Source organism: Arvicanthis niloticus, chromosome 5, assembly GCF_011762505.2.
Source record: "Arvicanthis niloticus isolate mArvNil1 chromosome 5, mArvNil1.pat.X, whole genome shotgun sequence".
Classification (NCBI taxonomy): Eukaryota; Metazoa; Chordata; class Mammalia; order Rodentia; family Muridae; genus Arvicanthis; species Arvicanthis niloticus.
In genome coordinates, this window is record NC_047662.1 from 38551768 (window position 1) to 38575836 (window position 24069).

Consider the following 24069-nt stretch of genomic DNA (forward strand, 5'->3'; position numbering starts at 1 on the left):
TTTATTAGTTATTTTTGTTTGCTGTGATAAAATAGCACAATCTAAAGTGACTTATGGAAGAAAGTTTATCATTTTTTTTCAATTTCCATTATTTCATTTATTTACACTTCCATCGCTGCCCCATCTTGGTCTCTCCTCCCACAGTTCTTCATCCCATTCCACCTCCCCCTTGCCTCAGAGATGTTCCCCTCCAGATCTCCCTCTTCCCTTGGGCCTCAAGTTTCTCAAGGATTAAGCATATCTTTCTCTCACTAAGGCTTGACCAGGTAGACTTTTGTTATATTTGTGCCAGGGACCTGATATTGGCCCTTGTATGCTCCTGGATGGTGGATCAGTCTTCTCGGGGTATGGGTTAGTTGAGACTGCTGGTCTTCCTACACAGTTGGTCTCCCTATGTAATCACTCTCCAATTCAGGTTGTTCAATTTTTTTCCCTAATTCAACCATAGGGGTCCCTGACTTCAGTTCAATGATTGGGTGTAAGTATCTGTCTCAGTCTCAGTTATGGGCTCCTAGGACCTCTCAGGGTACAGCCATGTCAGGCTCCTGTCTGTAATCACATTATAGCATCAGTAATAGTGTCAAGCCTTGGTGTCCCCCCACCACCCCCATGAGATGAATCCCTAGTTTGGCCAGTCATTGGACCTGCCTTTCCCTTCAGTCTCTTCTCTATTTTTGTTCCTGCAATTCTTTTAGGCAGGAACAATTCTGGGTTAGCATTTTTAACTGTGGATTAGTGACCCTATCTTTCTGCTTGAGGTCCTGTCTATCTACTGGACATGAGCTCTTCAAGTTCACTCTCCCCCAATGTTGAACATTTTGGCTAAGGTCCTCCATTGAGTCCTTAGAGTCTCTCACCTTCCAAGTCTCTGGTACTTTCTAGAGGGGAACCCCCCACCCCCCCAAAAAAAACCCAACCCTCTCCTGCTACTTATCTCCACTTATTCCCCTGGCCCTTTGGGCTTCTGTCCTGTTCTCCCCATACCTGATCCTGTTCCCCCTTTTCTCTCCCCCCTCCACTCTCCCACCCAGATCCCTCCCTCCCTCTGACTCCTGTGTTTATTTTCTTCCTTCTCCTAAGTGGAACTGAAACCTCCTCACTTGGGCCTTTCTACTTGTTACACTTCTTATGGTCTGTTAGTTATGTCCTAGGTATTCTATACTTTTTGGAAAAATATCCACTAATCAGTGAGTAGATACTATATATGTCAATTTAGGTCTGAGATACCTCACTCAGGGTGATATTTTCTAACTTCATCCATTTGCTTACAAAATTCATGATGTCCTCATTCTTTTTCTTATGGGATATTTTATTTATTTAAATTTCAGATACCTTCCCCTTTCCCCATTTCCCCTCCCTAGAAACTCCCCATCCCATCCCCCTCCTCCTTTCTGCTTTTATACCATTTTGATTATATGCATGTACTAAGGTCAGTTCTAAGTTGAGGGCTTAGCAATACAATAGATGCAAATAGTCAAGAAACAAAACAGGACAATAAGCACAAATAGTCAAAGAACAAGCAAGGTAATAAACAAAATTCCTTGAACACTCCTATGATCACTGTTTCTAAAGGCTTATCAGGATGACCAAGATATCTTAGCCAACTTCTCTATCCTAGCCCAAAAGTAGTTTTCATGTCTGAAGCCTACTTCCTTGTTTAAGCCCAAAATTAGATTCCTGCCTGAAATTACTTTTTTGTTCTAGCCTAATGTCAGAGACCTGCCTGAAGCCCACTTCCTTGTCCTTGGCCTATGTCAGATTCTTGCCAAGCAGCCCCAAATATCTCCCCATCTCCCCCTTTTTTTTATTTCATAAGCAAGACTGAGACTGTCTTAGGTCATTCTGACAAGAATGTTTGTTTGTTTTTGTTTTTTCATTGTTGTTATTTTTAAAATCAGTTTTTGTTTATAGTACAGTTTGAGGTCAGGGATAGTGATTTTCCTGGGATTTCTTTTATTGTTGAAAATTATTTTGGGTATCCTGGGTGTTTTGTTTTTCTATATGAAGAAAATTTCTCTTTCCATATCTGTGAATAATTGTGTTGGAGTTTTGATGGGAGAGCATTGAATCTATAGATTGCCTTTGGTAATATGGCCACTTTCACTATGTTATTCCTACCAATCCATGAAGCATGGGTGATCTTTCTACATGATCATCTCATTAGATGCTGAAAAAGCCTTTGATAAAATATAATACCCCTCATGTTAAAAGTCTTTGAGAGACCTGGAATTCATGGCACATATCTAAACATAATAAATGCAACATATAGCAAATCAACAGCCAACATCAAATTAAATGAATAGTAACTAGAACTATCTCACTAAAATTTGGGACAAGAGACCAAGTTGTCCACTCTCTCTCTCTCTCTATTCAATATAGTATTCAAAGTTCTAGCCAGAACAATTAGACAACAAAGGGACAAAAGGAGATCAAGGGGATACAAATTGGATAGGAAGAAGTCAAAGTATTACTATTTGCTGATTATATGATAGTATACATAAGCAACCCCCCCCCCCCCATTTCGCCAGAGAACTCCTATAGCTGATAAACACCTAAGTGGCAGGATATAAAATTAACTCAAACAAATCAGTAGCTTTCCATTACATAATAACAGGCTGAGTAAAGAAGTAATGGAAACAACACCCTTTACAATAGCCACAATAGTACATAATATCTTGGTGTAACTCTACCAAACAAGTGAAAGATCTATAAGACAAGAACTACAAATCTCTGAAAAAAGAAATTGAAGAAGATCTCAGAAGAAAGTTTATCTTTGATTATGGTTTCAGTGGTAGGTAGAATCTCTAACAGCTAGGAGGTATAACAGCAGATGGCTGGATCAGGAAGCTGAGAGATCCTTCAAGAGAATAGAGAGGTGGCAAACTCCATGATGATTAGTAATGATGTTGACATTCACTAGTAGAAGTAGGGACAAGGAGGGTCCATGGCTGTCATCTGAAATTGTAGACATGACTACCTTCTGCCTATAAACACTCTTGCTATACATAATCTTGGGAGATTCTAAAATATACAAGGGGAAGGTTATCTGAACAGGGGCTACTTGATGCAATGCTCATGACTTTGTCACTAATGAAAAGAATTTGCCACACATAAGCTATTTAAGGATCATTCATGCTCCTGTGAGTAACCTACCCTCATATTCCCCAAGTAATCCCAATAATCTCAATGGCTCACCAAGTTCGACTTTGGTAGAATTTTTAGTTGACTTGTTCCTAGTGCTTGATGTACAGTGAATAGATGTTCATATTTCCTCAGGGAAACTTAACAGTGCTTCCAAACTAGCATTACACGTATAACACCAAAGCACATTGCCAGCTAAAATGATGAGGAGATCCTATTGGACTATGGCTTCAGTGGTCTCTGTGTGATTGAACTAAAGAATGTAAACCACATTTCTTCTGGTTATTCCATATTCACAGGCTACCCTGAAGACTTCTAAGAAACTTCCAAGAGTAGATACCATAGCCTATGATATGTAGGGTATGGCTAATTACTGAGATACATTCAAGGCAATATCCCATTGTGTCTAATGTCCCTGACACTTTGGTTTCCTTGCCCAAAACTTACAGGTTCCTCTTCTTTTTGTACAAACTGTATTTTTTTTTTCAAAAAATTGGCTCTGCCTTTTTGTTCATATTTATCACTGTAAATGACAAAAAGCAGATATGAATTTATGCTACAGCTAAATGCTGAGTGGCATTTCCTCTGTGAATTTAATTAGTTGAGCATTAGTAAACTGACAAACTATCAACAAATTCTGTCAAAACGCAACATGGAATTTTCTCTGGTTAATCAAAAAAGTTCCTTTTCCCATAAGGGAACTCATGAGCACCTTCTTTATTATCCACAATGAAATAAGAATATGTTCATTTATTCTAAGGTTTCACCTGAATCACCCTGGAAATGTTTTTAGTGATTATTGAAGAACCATCTCCAAACTCTTCCGACTTTTCTCACCAAATCAGTTCCAAAGCAGGTCATGCTACTCATAGACATTGTTATCTGTTAGTGAGCTTTTCATCATTGTAAGAAATACCACATCAATCAATTTAAATGATTTCTAGAGTTTACTTAATGGTCATTTGATGCATTGTTTGAATAAGGTGAGGGCTTTTGCCTCTTTTTTTTCTAGGGAAAATGAGAGAGGAAGTGAGGGAAAGAGAAAAGAAGGGCTGGAGAGAGAATACAAAGAAGAAGGAGGAAAAGAAATGTTCCGAGGCTCCTCCTGTGTCCCCCCACGCCCGTGGAAGAGAAACATGAGAGGCAGAATTCGGGTAGTTACCACAGCGGGTTTAATCTGTATCACAGATGTGAAAAGACGTGGAAGGGCTGAAGACAGGAGAGGCCCAGCTTAAATACACCCTAGAGTGACTTATTCACTTCTGATTGGCTGTTTACTCATTACCCAATATTACGCCTCGGGATTGGCCAGTGACTTTGGCGGGCTTTCTGACTTTGCAGCTGTGCAGTTACTTGTTTACTACTGGGAAGACAGGATGCCAGCGCCATCTTGGAATGGCGCATACTGACTGCGGCTCCCAACAAAGAAATGGAAGGAGGAGGATAATGAAAATGTAGAGGCTAGGGGTAAATGCATCACACACGTGAACATGCCTCCACTAATCTATTTCCTCTATCTAGGCTGTACTACGTGATATTTATAACATGTCCTAAAACTACAAGCTAAAGTCTGTGCCTTTACTGAGGAAGCTACTGGAAGTATTAATACCAAACTTCAATGTCTAGTTTAATGTTTAGTAATTGACCCAGGGTAATAAGCATCTCTATCTTCCAGCCTTCATCATTTTGATGCGTTGGGGTATTTAAAATGTATCGAGTCATCTTTTAAATTACAGATTTTTCTTGAAAAAAAAAAAAACCCACAGTAGTTGCCCTACTATGCTCTAGAAGAACCAGAAGTAGTTTTACTCTATGTCTTGGAACACAGCATGTACCTGTATACACGAATCCTTTCAAAGGACCTTTCCAGTCTCCAGTGACTACTAATTCATTTATTCTACTGTCAGATTGGCAGTGAATTTCAGAAATAAGTGAGAACACATAGTAAGTTCCTTTCTTGTCAGCTTAATTATAATAATCAATTAACTAAGATGCTTAACCACTATGAATATTCATAATTATTAAGAATAACTAAACACAAAAGCAATATTAACTGTTAATAAAAATTTCTTTTATTTTTCTAAATATTACTACCCTTTTTTGCCACTCAGAGTATTGATTTTTATCCTTGTTATCACCCTTCCTTATGTTATGATTCTATTTCCACCTTTCATTAAGCTAATATTATTTCAAAGGAGCCACAAATTTGTAAACTTGAATAGCCAGATATATCTTCACACCAATAATGTCAATTATTTGGCCACATTCAAAAGTCTGTGATCATAATTATTTTCTTCTGTGATATCATAACATATAGTTGCACTGTAGATTCTCTATCCTCAGTTCTCCATCCTTGGGAACTCTGATGTTAAGTCATGCTCTTGTATTATAAGATGTTCTGTCAAAAAAATTACAATTTACTAGTTATTGCAAATTCACCTCTTAATAAAGGCAGTAGTTTATATGATTACATCATCGAGAATATATTAATTTCCTTTTATATGCTGTGATATTTTTGAAAAGCATTAATATTAAAAATATTACTTTATAAAGCAATTAACTTGATTTCTCTATTTTAAATTAATGAGAATAAAGTATATTCTGGGATGAATCTTGCAAGGAATGGATTGCTCCAGAATATAGGCTAAATTACTTTGCACAGAACATCTTTATAATGAAAATAATGGATTGTCATTTTAACAAATATATTTTTGATCTCTAGGAAAATGCTAGACTAAAAGTTATTTATGAGTGGCTGTATAGATAAGAAGTACCAGGATGTAACGCTAAAGAAAAGAAGAGGAATATTATCAATAATTAGAGAGAGGATAGGACAGAGAGAAAAAAAAGCATAGAGACACAAAAAATAGTGTACAGAAACAAAGGATGGGAAACAAGAAATAGTCCAGAGCTCTAGACTTAACTCTCACAGGACAGTGGAAACAAAGCCATAACCACAGGTTAAATCATAGGTTCTTGGTGAATAGAAACTGCCAGTTCAACTCAAACGAAGCCAACCTTTCAGATAAGTCTTTAATCCAGTGGGGGCATTTAGTATGACAATGAATCTTGAGGCTGCTTATAGTTAGTGAAGAAATCTATTGCATTGTTCTCCATATTTTGGGAGTTGCAGGCAAGCATCATCTCAAAAGAGAAGTTTATTGCTTCCTCTGTATGTCTTAGTATTTTATTTTTGGTGGTCATTGGTGACATGACAGTTTTTATAACATACATAATTATACTTCTTTATTTCATTTAATTTTGCCATTGTTGTTACTTGGTTTATTTTTCTCCTCACTGAGTGATACTTAGGAATGAGCCTTCAAGAAAAACTCCTAGTAAGAAAAACCTGAAGTAAATGATAAGATCTATCCAACAGATACATGAGTCATAACACAGTAATATAAACAGGAAAAAGAAAGCCAACATTTCAGTGTCAACTGACTTTCATTACAAAATGAAAATGTACTGAAATAGTTGAAATGTCAATGAAGAATTTCAAAATCTGGCAATAAAAATAATGAACAAACTCAAGGGGCATAAAGCAAGTCACTGAATAAAGTACAGAAGTCAAACCAGTCATGGGATGAAATTCATAATATGCGATAGAATAGAGAATATTTGGTGATATGTAGAATGGTTCATTCTTTGTTGCACTGTGTAATCTGTTGGTGAAATCAATTCCCATATTATTTTTAGAGGTTTTTGGAAAAGACAAAAATATAAATTAATAAATATTTAAATATGTAAATCAACCCTGTGAATATTCCTTGTGAAATTCAGAGAAGCATTAACAATAAACAATCTTTAGATCCATGTAGCTAAAAGCTGTGTACTCCAACGAGACACAGTATTGCTTCCTGATTCCAACCTTGTTGGTAATACCATTGGGTTAATGTGTAAATCTCACTTGAATTAATAAGTATTTGCTATGGGCTCTGTACTACTTTTATCTATTATTAACTTGTTCTTGTGACTGTAAAAAATGACTGGGCTGTTTCTCTTTAGAGAAATAAACACAGGTGACACAAATATGAAGAAAGACTTACACACTGATGAAAGAAATCTGATTCCTCACTAGTATTCTAGGTGTGACCTTTTATAACCCATTAAAAATTCCAAAGGCTTTGCCCATATTGGGAAAAGATATCCCCCCATAGCAAGCTTGATGCACAGGCAGAGCCTTAACATATACTGCTTTGCTTAAAAAAATATCACCAGGCTCAAAGGTTAGGAGCATGGTTGGTCTTCAAGAGGACCTGAGTTTGATTCTCAGCATCTACATGACATCTCATAGCTGTCTGTAACTCTAATACCAGGGGTAAAATTCCATCTTCCAGTCCCCATGGGCACTATATATACATGCTCAGAATACATGCATGCAACACATACATACACATAAAGTAAAATAAAATAAATTTATTGTCCATAATAACCGTCAGATATTTGTACATGAGAGGAGAGGTATTGCCAATAAAAGGTGTATTATTAAACATGAACACAGTTTTAGATAGATTTTAAGGTTTTGGGAATTGTAGGATATTGGTAAAATACAATGATCAATAAATTAAATTTTTTCCTGGGTTGCTACTTTATAGTCTCTTCATTTTATCACAAGGAATTTATATTTGCAGAACAAAACAAGGACTTTAAACCATGGGCAGATTTTAGCAGATGTTTCAACAGTATATACTTATATTGAATAAAGATTCAGATACATTTTTAGTCTAACTCCTATAAATAGATATCTTACTAGTAGAGTAGTTCAATTTTTTGAAATCAAGTATAAGGGAATTAAATAATGTGCCAAGGAGCCCAGTGGCCAGAATCATTAGAGACTGTTTGGATCAGGCATACTGGCCTTTCCATGTCTTCCTGACACAGTTGTCACAATGTGTATTCAGAGCCGAGATTGTCCTTGGCATCTAAAGCATTAACACTGGTGTTACTAAAGACTCCAGGTGTCCCAAGAAGGCTATGATTTAGAAGTCTTTAAATAGCTTTTGTTTTTCTTCTTAATGCAAGGAACAAAAAGCCAAATTTCTGGGTATCTAGGCATCCACCATTTGAGTTCCCATCTTTGCCACACCACTTACCTCAGAATGAAATAAATAAAGAAAATGAGCATGAAAACAAACACCAGCACTATGCTCAGGATCATTTTCATATCATCCAACCACATAGAATCCAGGTCAAACTGTTCATCTGAAAAAGAGACTGGGTAGAGATACAAGAGTTAGGAAATTCACAGCATAGAAAGGAAAGCTTCATTACAGTTTTTTGATAAATCCACTTTCAGGATCCTATTATTCTGTACTTCTATATGTACATGGTTGGGGAAGAAAAGATTCTGGGTTATATGGATGAATTTAAAGATGAACATATTTGGGTTAGGTCTAGAAGATATGAGAAAGCAAATAATCATTGTACTGTTAAAAGTAGCATTACACATGATCAGGCTGGCCAGAACCTGAGGATTCACATGTATATATTACACTTTTATCACTTTATCAAGTGATGAGAGTCCTCAAAAATGTATATATTATACCTTTATCTCCTTTATCAAGTGATGAGAGCCCAGGGTATACTAAAGATTATGTTGAAATAGTGCTGTTAGGAGGAGTAGACTCTCTGACGTTGCTCATGTATAGCATAAACCTCCACTGGAAGTACATTTCCTAGGTGATTATGAAGTGAAAACCATTCTCAGATATCCAAACTGATTATTCTCTGTGATAGTAACACCAATGTTGACAATTACACATAACCTTTTTCATTAGTGCATAATTAGATTTTTAAATTAATTATTTTATTATTTACATTTCAAATGTTATTCCTCTCCCTGGTTCCCCCTCCCAGAGTTCTTCACTCCCCTCTCCTTCCCTTTGCCTCAGAGAGATAATTACATTGATTAGAAACTACTTACTTAAATTAGCTGTAATTATTAAACTGACTAATGATTTGATAGTTACTCAGAAAATACAAAGTATATATATTAGAAGACTCAAATTTACATTTTTGACATATTACCAAAGAATTTAAAGTGTGATCTAGAAGAGATATTTATTTGTATGTCTATGTTCATATTAACATTTTGTGTAACAATTAGAACATGTAGATATCAGAAGTGCCCATCAGTGGATAAGCAAAATATCTAATAGTAATACAATGTACTTTTAACTTAAGAAATTCTGCAATATGAAAAATCATAAATAAAGTTTGAAACTGTTATGCTGGATGAAATATCAGTTCAAAAAACAAACATTACAAGAGCCTACTGTATAAAGCACTTAATTTAATTAAGAGTATACACAAAAAAAGTAGGATGATAATTTCCAGGAACTGGAGGTAGGGATAGTCGAAGTCAGGGAGTTACTAAAGGCTTAGAAAGAAAAAATATTTTGGAAATAGATAGTGATAATATTTTGCACAAAAATGAAAATGTACTTGAAAATATACTTAGTAACATTGACATTAAGATGGTAAATTTTATATTATATATATTTAGCTTGAATAAAACAGCTTGTTTTCTTTTCAAGATTCATGCTATGAAAATTAAACAACTTTCATACAGTGGGAAAATGTTTGTAAAATATATATTGATTTATGATTTTGTCCTATAGATATCAAGAATGTGTACCCTGGCTGGGCATGGTTGTGTATGCCTTTAGTCCCAGCACCCAATTGGCAGAGGCAGGCAGATCTCTGTGAGTTTGAAGCCAGCCTGGTCTACAAAAGGAGTCCAGCACAGCCAGGGCTATTGAAAAACAAAACAAAAACCAAAATAAAACAACAACAAAAACAAAAAGAAAAGGAAAGGAAAGAAAAAAGAAAGAAAGAAAGAAAGAAAGAAAGAAAGAAAGAAAGAAAAAAGAAGGAAGGAAGGAAAGAAAGAAAGGGGAAAAGTGTGCTCTCACCACTTTATATCACAGGAATGTAAACAAATAGAATCATGTCCTTCTGTTAAAAAAATCTTCATCTTAGCAGCACCCCCCCATTAAAATAATACCAATGGATCTTAAGTCTGCTACCCTTTTGTATCACTTCATCACACCAAAGTGTTTAAAATTGTGGTACTAACAATATGCGGATAAACATAGGGGCCAGTGGAATGTCTGAGAGACTGTGTCTCACAGAATAATCATTTTTGTTAAGGGTACCAATATCTTGTACATGGTAAAACATAATCTTTTCAAGAAACAGTGCAGGAAAATTGGTTATCCATATGTGTCCATATATAACATAGTGCCCAAATTGTCTGACTATTATATCCCTTAGAGGCCAACAAAGGAAAACCATTTTACATTTATTTGGCATTGATTTCTTAGATGCAACATCAAAGACACAGACAACAGAAGAAATGGAAGAAAACTTGGACTGCACATTTTTAAGTTGCACATTTAAAGGCATTCTTGACAAAATAAAGGGCAACCTACAGAAAGAGTAGCAATGATTAATATCTGTTGATAAAACACAGAGAGTTTCTGACACTGAGAGTCAAACTAAACATTATCTAAATATTAGAAAATGACTTAAACTTTCTTCTAAAAGGATGTATGAACACACAAAACTCACTCATAATACTCAATATCACTAGGAAAAAACCTGTAATGAGTTATTGCCCATTTGGAAGTCTGATATATAAAAAGGATCTGATGTTGGCCAGGATATAGAAGCTGGCACTCTTATATATGATTGGTGGGAATGTTAAATGAACACTGTAGAAAATGGAATAACAATTCGGTAAATGTGTGCAAATAGAGGTATCATAGGATCCTGATGCTCCTCTTCTTAGTGTACACCTATGAAAAATTAAAACCAGAGTCTAGAAGGAATACTTGTATCTTTATGTCCACAATATCATTTTGCATATTGTTAGTATGCAACATGCATCTAACTTCTAAAGTCTGTGTTTTTGGGTTTTTTTTTTGCTTTTTTTTTTTTTTTGCTTTTTTTTTTGTTGTTGTTGTTTTTTTGTTTTTTTGAGACAGGGTTTCTCTGTGTAGCCCTGGCTGTCCTGGAACTCACTCTGTAGACCAGGCTGGCCTTGAACTCAGAAATCCACCTGCCTCTGCCTCCCAAGTGCTGGGATTAAAGGCACGTGCCACCACTGCCCGGCCTAAAGTCTGTGTTTTATCTATATAAATATACAAGTCCTTGATTAAAACAGTAGAAATTATAACAATTGCTTAATCCTAGCTTTCTTTTGAAAATTAGAGAAATATTCCACATTGAAATTGTGTTAATATTTGTTCTAAAATGTTGTTCTAAAATCTTTTTTAGAGTCAATTACTTCTTTTAATTTTATAATGTGTTAACACCAAATTTATTTGTTTTGTAAAATGTACACATAAAAATTTTACTATTCTAGCTATTCTTTTTACTTCTTTATGAATAGTGAATGTGTTTATATTTTTGTGTAACTAGTAGTAATAGTTATTTCCAGAATGGATTTTTATCTCTCAGGCAACCACAACTTTATATTATCCTTGCATGGATTTGACACAGAAGTGCCTTGCATAGGTAGAATGGTAGAATGTTTGTTCTTTATGACTAACTTATTTATCATGATGTCTACATGTGAACATAGCAGACCACAGTATATGGTAATTGCAAATAAATTTCATCTTAATTTAAAAGGCTTCTTGTGTCTTCAATTCATAATAGAGAACCATTGTAAAAAAAATCTCTAATTTCAGACTTCTACATTGGGACTATTAATGTACAGTTGTATTTACTTTAATTAATTACTTTATCTCACTGATTAAAAGTAAAGTAAAAAAACATTTTAAATATGCTACATTCAGCTATCCCAAAACTTTCATATTTACCATTTCAATTTTCTTCTCAAAGGGAACCAAAGAAAAGAATACATTATAAGTGTTTATGTCCATCAATAAACTGAGAAAAATTATATGTAGATGTGGATAATTTTGATAAGCAGGTTATTTTTTTGCATACATTACAAACAGAAATCTGTGACCTAAGATATTTAAGAGCTATCAATTATTTCATTTAGCTTAAAGACATGGGGTATTCAACTTAACTCATTAGGTAGTGATGAAGTCAAACTGAAAAACCTGTTTGGTGGCAAACACATCATCACTTTATGTCATTAAACCCATACAATCTCAGAGGTTGGAATCTAAATGTCACGACATTTTTCAAGGGCCTATTGTTTCTGAAATTTAAACTGCTGTCATTCTCTGTTCATTAAGCTGTGACTGGGCATTTGGGGAAAAATGACTTATAAAAAGATACCATCTTCTTTACATCACATACCTTTCTCTCTTTCTGTATTCAAACAGAAGATGAGTAATATGGGCACAATATTTGAAAGAAGTATTAGAAACATGGCCACATTACATGGAGAGCTGAGTTTGCAGGGGCAACCTAAAGAAACAAAGTGTTAAAACCACTAATTATTGGTTGGTTGCAGGCATAATGTTATTGTTTACTGTGTATTATTCAAATGCTAATTTCTGTACCCCAAATATGGTTACAATCCTGATTCTAAGAATTTCCTGTCCCAATGTCATGTAAAAATGACTCCCCAATTATTTTCTGATTGGTCAGTAAAGCTAGCTGATCCGCCCATGAGTGAGCAGAGGGGAGAAGAGGGCTGGACTTCCTCCCAGTCAGGAGATGGGGAAGGAGAGAGAAGAAGGGAGGATTCCCCATGGGAGAGAGTCCAGCGATACCATGAGAAAATAATTGGAGGCCAGAGGGCTACATCAGTACTACAATGAAAATTTCACTAGGATTTTGCCTGAGAAAGTAGCCAGATTAGCTGAGAGTATTAGAATAATACTGCTAAGTGGTTGTGCCCTTAAAGCTTGTTAAATAAATATAATAGTCCAGTCTCAATTGTTTGGGAGCTTGCTGCATTAAGAGAGAAACTGCATCACTCTTGTGAAAATTCATCAAAAGTTAGTATAAACTTTGAATTAAGAAAAAAAAAAAAAAAAAAGACAGCCTGGCAGTGGTGGCACACGCCTTTTATCCCAGCACTTGGGAGGCAGAGGCAGGCGGATTTCTGAGTTTGAGGCCAGCCTGGTCTACAGAGTGAGTTCCAGGACAGCCAGAGCTATGCAGAGAAACCCTGTCTCGAAAAAAAAAAAAAAAAAAAAAAAAAAAAAAAAAAAAAAGAAAAAAAAATGGAAAAAAAAAGACAGGTTCTACATTTAATGTCACCTTTCTGTATGTGTTTCAAACAGTGCCAAAGTCAAGAAGTAAAAGATCAGAAAACTGTTGGTTACAGGAATGAAAAACACAGCTGACTATAGGATGGGGATGGTCTCAGGTTGAAGACAAACATATTTAGAGAAGACAAATCAGGTTTGTGTGTCTCTCACCCATCCATCAGTGGGTTAATTAGACAGCAGAATATAATGTTCATGGTTTGTAATTGTCATTTGTGAAATATTACAGTGTTTCCTTGATGACTAGAGATGCCAAAATTCTCAACAATATCTTGGAAGCAGAATTCATGAACACAACAAAAAGACAATCATTATCAACTTGGTACCACACCAGAGATGCAGGAATGATTCATTTCACTAAAATTAAATTAAAACCACATTGAGAGTCTATCTCATTTTAGTGTGTCTAACATTAAAAAAGAAGTGACAGCAAATGGTGACATTGATTTGGAGAAAGAGTGACTCCTAATTCACTGCTAGCAGGAATGTAAACTTATGCAGCCACTATAAAAATTAATCTGGCAGTTTCTCAGAAAATTGGGCATAGCATTACCTGAGGACCCAGCTATACGACTCCTGGGCAAATACTCAGAAAATGCTCCAACATATAACAAGGATATATGCTCCACTATGTTCATAGCAGCCTTATTTATAATAGCCAGAAGCTGGAAAGAACCCAGATGTTCTTCAACAGAGGGATGGATAAAAAAAATGTGGTACATTTATACAATGGAGTATTACTCAGCTATTAAAAATAATGAATTCAAGAAATTCTTAGGTAAAGGGATGGAGCTAGAAAATATCATTCTGAGTGAGGTAACCCAATCACAAAAGAACACACATGGTATTTACTCACTAATAAGTGGATATTAGCCGAAAAGCTTGAAATATCCAAGATTCAACTCACAGACCACTGTTGGGAGCCAACTTTTAGCAGAAAGCGGCTATCAGTTTTGTAACCATCTCAAGCCATATACCCTGACGTGAGACTTGTTTTTCAACAGCCTATAACAGCTGAAACACACTCTAATATCCCACATATCTTGTTTTGATGTTTAGTGCCCCCAGCTGCAAGGCACACGTGGTATCCATGCCTGCAAGGCATGCGGTTCACGTGCTATCCATGTGCTATCCACGCTATAGACACCTGTAAGGCTTACATCATATCCACACTTGCAAGGCACATGATATTCACGCACCTACAAGGGGCATGGCAAAAGCCTATAAATACCCCAGATTTCCCTTCAAAAGAGAATAAGGGAGACAGTGAGAGAGACAATAAACGAGAGAGACACAATAAATGAAAACTGAGACTTGATCAGAACCTCTGTCTTGTCTCCATTCTTCGCATCTCTTCCTCTTTATCCTCTCTCTCTCTCTCTCTCTCTCTCTCTCTCTCTCTCTCTCTCTCTCGACCCTGACCCACGCAGACCGGAGTGGCAGCTTGGGCTGGGAAACAGTGGCCGCCAAGTGTGGAGTGGAGAGGGCCGCAACATTTTTGGCGCCTAACGTGGGGCAGCTCTGTCTCTACAGTTTGGTGCCCAAAGTAAGGCTCCAGTAAGCGGGATACAGTGAAGGACACTGGGGAATTGAAAGTGGCCATCCTCGCTCCTGCTCTGGAGAACCTGTTGACTGACAGAGTCTCAACGTTTGATCTCCAGTAAGCGGGATACAGTGAAGGACACCGCAGAAATTGGAAGTGGTCATCCTCGCTCCTGCGCTGCAGAACCAGTCAACTGACGGAGCTGGCTTAATTCAGAGGTGAAACAAAGGTGATTGTAGGGAGACCGGTAGGTCATAGTAATGAAAATGGGGCAAGAAATAAGTAAGCAGAAACAGATGAAAAAGGTTTTAAAGATACAAGGAGTTAATTAAGGTCATAGTAACGAAAATGGGGCAAGAAATAAGTGAGTAAAAACAGATGAAAAAGGCTTTAAAGATGAAAGGAGTAAATTGCAGGCTGCTCTGAGTCAAGAGTGCCAAACAGATAAATAGATAAATAGAAGGTTGCTCTAGGCAGAGAGCTGAGCAGAATGATAATGTTAATTGATGTAAGTTTTGAAATGGGTGTGATTCTGAGTTATATAGTTATATTTTTCCTCTGGATAAAAGATCAATGTAAAGGTTTTTCTGGTTACTGGATTAAGGAAAGGCTGATTTGGGAAAAAAGGTTTTTCTATGAATTTTCTGATGAGGTCATTAAGGTAATAGTTATGTCTTCCAGAATTATATGGATCAGACATGACAGAGGTAGGCCTCCAGAACACTAGGTTCCAGAGAATCAAACAAAATAATTATCTTGAGACTAAAACTTGTTTTGAGATTTGTATATTACAGAATACACAGCTTTGGTGAATGAATCTTCTTATCACCTACATGTTCACTGATTCCCTGGACTTTCAGCTGGATGCAGTTGAAACAGACTTCAGAAGCTTATCAATTTACCCTTCCCCTCATCCCTCTTCTAATATCTCAACGCCCATATTCATCTTGAAGAAGTTAATGAAGAGTCCCTGGACTTGGGGACTGAGGTTGGTTAATATTAGGCTGTCTTAATCTGTATAATTGTTACTAAGCTGATGCAAATTCAAGAATTTCATTGTTATAATTTCTTCTATTCAAAATTTGTGAGTACAAGGCTTAGACCTTTTACTTCTCCAACAGGGGAAGTTGTGTGTTGCCTTAAAGAGTGTTTGCTTTTATACCAACTATGTAGGCATTAAGTCTCTTGTCTCTCGGGTTCATGCTGTTCAACAAACTGATGGCTTTTATACGACAACAGATAGATGCTATTCAAATGAAACCCGTACAGGTCCAATATTACAGGCTGGAAGCAGAGGACTCTGAAACCTCTGTCATCAAGACTGACGAGGATTAACCCCTAACTTACGTGCTAAGCCAGTTAGTCAATGACGGGTAAGAGAACACTTCAAGACCCTTGCCCCTAACTCTGGGAGGCCTCACCATCTTAAGTGAGGCTGGGGTCTCTGTTCTGACCTAAGACAGGCATGGTTTTCATAAGTTTTCCAAGCCTTCCCTTTAAAAAAAATTTAAAAAGGGGGACCTCTTGGGAGCTGACTTTCAGCAGAAAGCGGCTATCAGCTTTGCAGCCATCTCAAGCCATATACCCTGATGTGAGACTTGTTTTTCAACAGCCTACAACAGCTGAAGCACACTCTAATATCCCACATACCTTGTTTTGCTGTTTAGTGCATGTTTAGCTGCAAGGCGCATGTGGTATCCATGCCTGCAAGGCATGTGCTTCACGTGCTATCCACGTGCTATCCACTCTATAGATGCCTGTAAGGCTTACGTCATATCCACACCTGCAAGGCACGTGATATTCACGCACCTACAAGGCACGTGACAAAAGCCTATAAATACCCCAGATTTCCCTTCAAAAGAGAATAAGGGAGACAATGAGAGAGACAATAAATGAGAGAGACACAATAAACGAGAACTAAGACTTGATCAGAACCTCTGTCTTGTCTCCATTCTTTGCATCACATCTCTTCCCTTTTATCCCCCCTCTCTCTGTCTCTGTCTCTGTCTCTCTCTCTCTCTTGCTAGACCCTGACCTGTGCAGACCGGAGCGGCAGCTTGGGCTGGGAAACAGTGTCTGCCAAGCATAGAGTGGAGAGGGCTGCAACAGAACCACATGAAGCTCATGAAGAAGGAAGACCAAGTATGGATGCCTCGGTCCCTACTTAGAAAGAGTAACAAAATACTCAAGGGAGAAAATATAGAGACAAAGTGTGGGACAGAAACTGAAGGAGGAGCTGTCTGGAGACCATTCTACCTGGGTATCCATCCCACGTGCAGTCACCAAAGGTAATGCTGATGTGAATGTCAAGAAGTGCATGCTGACAAGAGCCTGATATAGCTGTCTCCTTAGAGGTCTGCTATATTCAGAGGCAGATGCTCACAGCTAACCACTGATCTGATCAAGGGTTTCCCAATGGAGAAGTTAGAGAGAAGACTGAAGGAGCTGAAAGTGTTTGTGGCCTCATGAGGAGAGCAACAATACCAACCAACCAGAGCTTCCCAGGGTCTAAACCACCAGCCTGGAAGCACATAGGGAGGGACCCATGACTCCATCTCTATATGTAGGGGAGGATGGCCTTGTCAGGAATAGGTGGGAGAGGAGATCCTTGGTCCCATGAAGGCCGAAACACTGAGTGTGGGGGGAATTCGAGGGTGGAAAGGTGGGAGTGGGGGAGGTAGGTGGAGGGCACATTTTCATCGAAGCAGGAGAAGGGGGGATGAGATAGGAGGTTCCTGGGTGGTAGGAGGAATGGGGGTAACGGGGATACAATCTGAAATATAAATATAATATCCAATAAAAAAAGAAACCTTTTTTGAAAAAGAAAATTAATGTAAAGTTTTCTCAGAAAAACGAAAAGAATTCCCACATTACTCATATCTATCACTCATAGACACCTAAAAGGACTATTCTGCTAAAGTGATACTTGTAAATATATGTTTATTGCTATTCTAATAGCTAAGACATGAAATTAACCTGGATGTAATCAACTGATAATAAAATGTGGTACATATACACAAATGACCTTTCTTCAGCTATAAAAATATAAAAATTGTAGCGTATGGATGTCACTAGAAAGTATTATAATGAGTGTGTTAACACAGGGACAGTACGACAAATGGCAAATGTTGTCTCTGATATGAGTATCTGAGGCTTAAAGAATTTTTAAGTGTGTGTGTGTGTGTGTGTGTGTGTGTGTGTGTGTGTGTGTATACTCTTGTGCAGGTGGAGGTCAGATGACAACTTCCAAGAGTTAGTTTGTCTTTCTATCTTGTGAGTGTTGGGGATCAAACTCAGACCATCAGGCTTGGCAAAAAGGACCTCTATCTACTGAGCTATCTTGACTTTTGCTATTTGTATGTTTTACTTAGAAGTTTCTGTGGTGATCTCTCTCTCTCTCTCTCTCTCTCTCTCTCTCTCTCTCTCTCTCTCTCTCTCTCTCTCATTCTCCCAGACCCATGTGTGTGTCTCTATGTGTATGGCAAGAACTTCAGAGAGTAGGAATAGTGTAACAAGTATGATATGTAAGTAGTAGTGAGGAATACTGTAGGTGAAAATTTTAAGCTGGTTGCTGATTGGAGAATGATGAAAATAAGGAAGTGCAGGGAAGATTAATCAATAGTAATGATATTATTAAAAACTTATAGTAACATATTTTGTAAGATAAATAAAAACAATTTAAAATAGTTTGAATGATGGTATTCTGCACAGTTGGATAATGCAACACCCATTCTGTGCAGTTTATTAAGGAAAATAATTATGCATATATGGTTTATCTCCCTGTGTTACTTGTCAGAGAGGCCCAGAGCCTCTCAAAAACTATACGAACTATAGTGATTGCTCTTGGTTCCTCACCAGAACTGGGTAGTGAGATACTATTACTGAATATTGCCACATACTTTCACTGCAAGACATAGAGGAAATAAAAAGAGAGAGAGAGAGAGATGAAATTGAACTGAAATCTTCTTCAACATTCATAGATTTCCTAGCGGTAGTAATTTATTTTCTGGCTGCTGGGAGATGAAAGCCATTGGTAGTCTGATAAGAGTATTTGTATGATTTATAAGTATTTTATCCTACTATTAGTGTCTGTATGATTTAGGTTTAGTATTTAATTTTTATGTTCATAATTTTGATTGATAATTTTATTAATAATAGTTAATTAAATATATACAACATAGATTATGAGCCTTATTAATTATAAAGCTTTTGATAAGGTTTGTCAGAGTGAAGTCCCATTAATTGCTAGCATCTTATGATGATACAATAATTCCCATTATTAAATCAACTCTGCTTCCTTTAGAATAATCTAGAAGCACTCAAGGTGCATCATAGATAAAGACTTAGTAACTGGAGGGGATTTGGTTGGCAAATGCCTATTTAGAATAGTTTTCTGACTACAAGAGGGTGCTGAGATTCTGAAGAAGGAAATACATTCAATTATGCAGTGATGAAGAGAAACAGCAAGAAAAACTCCATTTGTATAAAAATGTAGGTGGTACTATGAAGTGAAAATGCTAAATATATGTTGCTTTTCCCAAACATCAATCAACAAGAATAAATGTAGTGAGTCTGGGATTTCTGCTATGTGGGTCAGATACAGTTTTGGAGAATAGGATCAGTTTAGCTCAGACAATAGAGTTCAGGGCTGAAAAGCAACTGAAAATGAAAGGGAAGGAAATGAGTAGCAAATAAACTCAGAAGTGCCAACACTCAAATCCTTAACTAATGAATAAGCTATAAATGAAATTCAGGGGCCTTGAATATGCACTGAAAAGCTAGAGCTACATATGAGTCAATGTGTCAGTTCATTACTAAAATTAGCACACTGTTTAAAAACTCAACAGGTTTATACTTGTGTTTTAAATTTTCTAATTATCCTCCAGGTCCACTTTCTCTCAATATAGCTCTGGCTAGGAATGGCATTTTTTTCAGCTAGGAAAAGAAACCATCTATAGTCCAACTGGCATACTTTTTTTCTATAAGTTCAGTTTTCTTGGTGTTTCACTGAAGGAATCTTTTGCCATTTCTGCAATGCACAGTTTAGGACTTTATTTTCCATCCCCAGTAAGCTCATTAGAACCTTAAAAGTCAAGAAAGATGTACAGATGTTGGATATTAAATATTAAATAACTTTTCAATTTTTTGTGTATCTATCACTACAGGGAAAGGAAGTTTCATCTGTACTAATGCAAGTGAAACACAGTCTTTAAAGATACTTATAGACCAAGATAAGAATAAAGATATATATGTCTAATGTATGACCCATACATTTATAATATCCTTCCAGATAAGCTTCTGAATTGTCATACAACATTAGCTACCTTTCTTCCTCCTTTGCTTCTCCCATCCTGAAAACCTACTTACCTTCTAGGACTTGTAGTCTAATACTGGGCGTTAGAATGAAGAGTGGTCATCATTAGTCAGAATTACACCCAACAATCATCTTCCAAATAAAATTCAAGAAAACATTTTATCTGAAATAGAAAGCCACAAATTTTACTATCAAGAGTATGCAGTGTTTGGACCAACATGATTAGGGATGACAAATGTAAGACTTCTCTAATACTATTTCCTTGAATTGGTAAGTTTAGGGCAGTTTGAAGAGACAGATATGAACTGTGTGAAAAGTGGGATAGGTGTAAATTAGTCTGAGGTCAGTGAGAAGAATGAAGGGAAGTCTCTCTGTTTGTTTTCCATAATTTCTGTCTCATGGACTCCCTGACTGAAAGAGAAGATGATAAAGACAAACTTTCCTCTCCTCCTCCACAAGGTTCAGACATAGGGTTTCTAGGGAACTAATACAAATTTAGTTCAGACTCAGTGTTTCAGTTTCTGTCTAAACTCTAAAGATACATGAGATGTCAATGTTCTTACTTAATAATGGTAAAAAACTATGGGTCTAAAGAGTAGAAACAATAAAAACTAGATATGTTGGTAGTTTTATGAAACTTTACACAAACACACGATCTGGGAAGAAAGAATATAAAATCAGGAATTTCCTCCTTCAGGTTAGGCTATGGACATATCTGTTAGACAGCTTTTAAATTAATGATTAATGTGGTTGAGAGGAAAGGATGGAGGATAGGTAATTTCTCCCACTGGTAAGAAGTGACAAGGCTGGTCGTTGGTTCTGGTTCAGTGAAGAAACAAAACTGATAAAGCCATGGAGAACAATCTAATACTCAACTTTCTTTATGTTCTTGCCTCTACTTCTACCTCAGTTCTTGTATGCATATGAGTGTTTGCTTACATATGTATATACTTATATACACACACATGTACAATCTATCTATTATATTTATACACACCACACCCGTGGTGTGTGTGTGGTGGTGTGTTTGTGTATATGAGATATATGAGCCATGTGCATGCCTGGTCCTCATGAACATAAGAATAGAATATGGAAACCCCCTTATAAAGGAATTAAAGATGGTTGTGAGTACAATTTGGGTTCTAGGAAAACTAGGAACTGAACATGGATCCTCTGTAGGTATCACAAATGCTTTTAACCATAAGCCATCTCCCTACCCACCACCTATTGCAGTTTTTTTAAAACCTCACATCTATATTCATAATGGTTAGAACAGTGTACATTCTCACTAGCACCATTAAATGTACCTATCTCTACAATCAAGATTTGTATGTGATTGTATATGCTAGATTATTACAATATCTGACCTCAAATTATACTGCACAATCTTAGTAACAAAAACAATTTTATTTATTTTTTTATAAGGCTAAATAATATTCCATTATATAAAAAAATACTTTTTCAATATCCATTCATTGGTTGATAGAAAATCTAGGTTACTTCTGACTATTTCTTGGATATTGTGGGGAAAAAAACAGCAATGAAAATGTGCAAGTAAGTCTATAGTAAGATGCATATTCTTTGGGGTATATACCAAGAGTGAATAATATGGCACATCAGTTTTAGCTTTTTAGTAATTTCCACGGTGATTTCTATAGTGTTTTACCAGTTTGCATTTTTACCATGAATAATTAATCATACCCCCTCTCCAAAGCCACACTAGCACTTTGTCATATTTTTTCCTTAGCCATCTGACTGGCATGAGATCTCAAAGTTGTTTTAATCTTAATTTCCTCAATGGCTAAAGATGCTGAACATTTTCTTATGTGTTTCTTAACCATTTGTATCTTTTACAATAAATAATATTGATAAAACATTTTAAAACTGAGTATCAATTTAGCTAAAAAACATCAAGCAACACTCTAGGACAAAAACCAGAATTTTGTACACTAAAACCTTCAATATTAGGAAAATGATGAAAGAAATGAATCTAGCAAAGGCAATTAATTGGATAACAGATGAGATGATAAATAAAATGAAGGGAAGATAATGGCCTAAAACCAAGTGAAGAAAATCATGTAAGATTTGTTTCAAGTCTAAATTACATAAAATGATTATTATTTCAAGAATGAATACATGAATTATACCTGGTAGAACAATGCTGTGCTTTCCTTTTGCATGTTACAGGGTTCCAAAGGAAACAAGTTGACATTCCTGAAGGAGATGTCTTAAGGAGAAGGGTTATCTTCATATTGAACAGTTTGTCTCTGTCATGTGAATGGGATATTGATGCACCTGGAATGGCCTCTCCTCTGCTGTCTCTCCATTCCAAGGAGGCCGTGGGAACCAACCTCTGAGTGACACTCCATGAGTACACCTTTGGTAGTAGGAGGACGAACAAGAATTTGAACCGGGGAGTTCCCAGCTGGTTGTAAACAAGATGAAAACCAGTAGCACATAGTGAATGGAAAGAGAAAAACGAACCACTCCTCCTCCATGTTAACTCCAGTGTCTGCAGATATAAAGATTGTCAAAACTCGGTGGACTCCAAATGATAGAATTAATCAATTAAAATAGAAGGCACCAGGTAGGAAGGGGGGAGACAGAAATTCAATTAGCAAATTGTTCTAAAATAATTCAGTGAGGAAAAGCCTTCCTTATTCTCATTAGTTTTCTTTCAGTAAAATATTTGCTCTTTATTAATCTAAACTGCTGAGTTCAGTCTTTAGATTGTAAAAATCAACAGAACCATATAAGATCAATTCCTTGTAGAATTATGAGTGGCCTTTTTTTTTATGTAATTCAGGGAATTAATTTAGAAATTACCCTCAGAGAAATCTATGGTTACCTGTAACCCGACTTCTGTGATGTGCGCTTCATAGAATTTGCCATTTTTGAAAGATGCAGTGATATTGTCCATCATCATCAGGATTGACATTAATATCCTGAGGGTCACTTTCCCTTCTCCAATGGCATCTTTCAAGAGTTCTGTTCTCTCCACATATTTGGGGATAATTTTTCCAAACATGTCTTTGCCATCCTCATATAGATAAATAGGTTGTGTATAGTGGGATCTGAACCAGCGAATCTCCCATGTGCTGAGCATTTTGTGGTGGAGACAACTGACAGCTGAGCTCAAGTATTGTACCAACTGGAGCCAAGATTGTTTTCCTCTAGTCCCAGTCACTGTGAATCCTTCTTGGAAGAGAATTAAGAACCAAAACATGAGAGCTTTATCAGAGAAGTCTTCTAAATTCTCCCTCCCCAAACACACAAACACATTTTTTCCCCTGTGGGTTAACTTTTTTCAGCATACATGAGAAAAGTTCTAATTTTATATATGACTTCGGTGGGTGGCTCATCAAACTGTTCCCCTTAAGAAATGTGGATAATTTACCATTGCTGCTTAAATGGGTGTTAAGATAATTTCTATCAGCTTAGTATTGACACTTCTTTCATGTTTATTTCATTCTTTTTTCTGAGTGATTCTAAGTTTTTTTATTCTTTAAGTAAAATGAGACTTGTATATGATTTTATGTTTTAAAGTTTTCCATTAAATATTTTAATAAATATTAACATAATATTTAATAAATATTAAATAATAATTAATAATTAATAATTAATATAATAATACAATATTAAAATAAATATTAAAGTTTTATGCTTTAAAGTTTTCAATTAAATATTCTTAACTTTTTTATTTTATAATTTTTTATCCATTGCTTACTTAAATTTGTTCTTGAGATCTCTATAACTGCATCAGGTGGGGTGGTGACATGATTAATCCCAGCCTTGGGAGGCAGAAGCGGTAGATGTCGAATTAGCAAAGATTTTTATTTTATGGTTGTATGTCATTCATTCAATTATCT

The 24069-nt window shown here is 36.3% G+C and overlaps 1 long non-coding RNA gene and 1 pseudogene across 1 annotated transcript; both read right to left on the reverse strand.

Moving 5' to 3' along the window:
• Positions 1-4809: 4809 nt before the first annotated feature.
• LOC143442379 (uncharacterized) lies at positions 4810-20298 on the reverse strand. The gene is made up of 4 exons (XR_013110508.1): positions 20254-20298; positions 12424-12534; positions 8238-8358; positions 4810-5539 (listed from the first exon to the last, which is right to left on the reverse strand). It is a non-coding gene; the product is annotated as an uncharacterized LOC143442379 (long non-coding RNA).
• Positions 20299-22322: 2024 nt separating this feature from the next.
• LOC117708675 (selection and upkeep of intraepithelial T-cells protein 1 pseudogene) lies at positions 22323-23600 on the reverse strand (annotated as a pseudogene).
• Between the last annotated feature and the right edge of the window lie 469 nt (positions 23601-24069).